General features: G+C 53.9%; 1 long non-coding RNA gene across 1 annotated transcript; it reads left to right on the top strand.

Moving 5' to 3' along the window:
• Window positions 1–607: 607 nt before the first annotated feature.
• LOC121842169 lies at window positions 608–1,709 on the top strand. The gene is made up of 3 exons (XR_006080973.1): window positions 608–669; window positions 1,208–1,253; window positions 1,637–1,709. It is a non-coding gene; the product is annotated as an uncharacterized LOC121842169 (long non-coding RNA).

Genomic DNA, 1,709 nt, shown 5'->3' with positions numbered 1-1,709 from the left:
CTGATAGGAGCAGACTACCAGAGGTGAGGATACTAGGGGACCAGCCTGATAGGAGCAGACTACCAGAGGTGAGGATACTAGGAGGACCAGCCTGATAGGAGCAGACTACCAGAGGTGATGATACTAGGGGACCAGCCTGATAGGAGCAGACTACCAGAGGTGAGGATACTAGACCAGCCTGATAGGAGCAGACTACCAGAGGTGAGGATACCAGGGGACCAGCCTGATAGGAGCAGACTACCAGAGGTGATGATACTAGATAGGAGACCAGCTAGGGGACCAGCCTGATAGGAGCAGACTACCAGAGGTGAGGATACTAGGGGACCAGCCTGATAGGAGCAGACTACCAGAGGTGAGGGGGACCAGCCTGATAGAGGACCAGCCTGATAGGGGAGCAGACTACCAGAGGTGAGGATACTAGGGGACCAGCCTGATAGGAGCAGACTACCAGAGGTGATGGATACTAGGGGACCAGCCTGATAGAGAGCAGAGACTACCAGAGGTGATGATACCAGAGGGACCAGCCTGATAGGAGCAGACTACCAGAGGTGAGGATACTAGGGGAATCAGCCTACCAGAGGATAGGATACAGGGGACTACCAGAGGTGAGGATACTAGGGGAATCAGCCTACCAGAGGTGAGGATACTAGGGGAATCAGCCTACCAGAGGTGATGATACTAGGGGGACCAGCCTATCAGAGGTGATGATACTAGGGGGACCAGCCTATCAGAGGTGATGATACTAGAGGGCCAGCCTGATAGGAGCAGACTACCAGAGGTGAGGATTAGGGGACCAGCTATCAGAGGTGAGGACAATTAGGGGACCAGCCTATCAGAGGTGATAATACTAGGGGACCAGCCTGATAGAAAGCAGATCACCAGGAGGTGATGATACTAGGACCAGCCTGATAGGAGCAGACTACCAGAGGTGATGCATACTAGGGAACTAGCCTATCAGAGGTGATGATGGCTAGGGGAATCAGCCTATCAGAGGTGAGGATACTAGGGGAATCAGCCTATCAGAGGAGGATACTAGGGGACCAGCCTGGATAGGAGCAGACTACCAGAGGTGATGATACTAGGAGGACCAGCCTGATAGGAGCAGACTACCAGAGGTGATGATACTAGGGGGACCAGCCTGATAGGAGCAGACTACCAGAGGTGATGATACTAGGGGGACCAGCCTGATAGGAGCAGACTACCAGAGGTGAGGATACTAGGGGGACCAGCCTGATAGGAGCAGACTACCAGAGGTGAGGATACTAGGGGGACCAGCCTGATAGGAGCAGACTACCAGAGGTGATGATACTAGGGGGACCAGCCTGATAGGAGCAGACTACCAGAGGTGATGATACTAGGGGGACCAGCCTGATAGGAGCAGACTACCAGAGGTGAGGATACTAGGGGGACCAGCCTGATAGGAGCAGACTACCAGAGGTGATGATACTAGGGGGACCAGCCTGATAGGAGCAGACTACCAGAGGTGATGATACTAGGGGGACCAGCCTGATAGGAGCAGACTACCAGAGGTGATGATACTAGGGGAATCAGCCTACCAGAGGTGATGATACTAGGAGGACCAGCCTGATAGGAGCAGACTACCAGAGGTGAGGATACTAGGAGGACACTACCAGAGGTGAGGATACTAGAGGGACCAGCCTGATAGGAGCAGACTACCAGAGGTGAGGATACTAGGGGGACCAGCCTGA

The sequence above is a fragment of the Oncorhynchus tshawytscha genome, unplaced genomic scaffold (genome assembly GCF_018296145.1).
Source record: "Oncorhynchus tshawytscha isolate Ot180627B unplaced genomic scaffold, Otsh_v2.0 Un_contig_17401_pilon_pilon, whole genome shotgun sequence".
Taxonomy (NCBI): Eukaryota; Metazoa; Chordata; class Actinopteri; order Salmoniformes; family Salmonidae; genus Oncorhynchus; species Oncorhynchus tshawytscha.
Note: the sequence above shows the minus strand (reverse complement) of the source record. Positions and strands in the feature narration are given on the sequence as shown.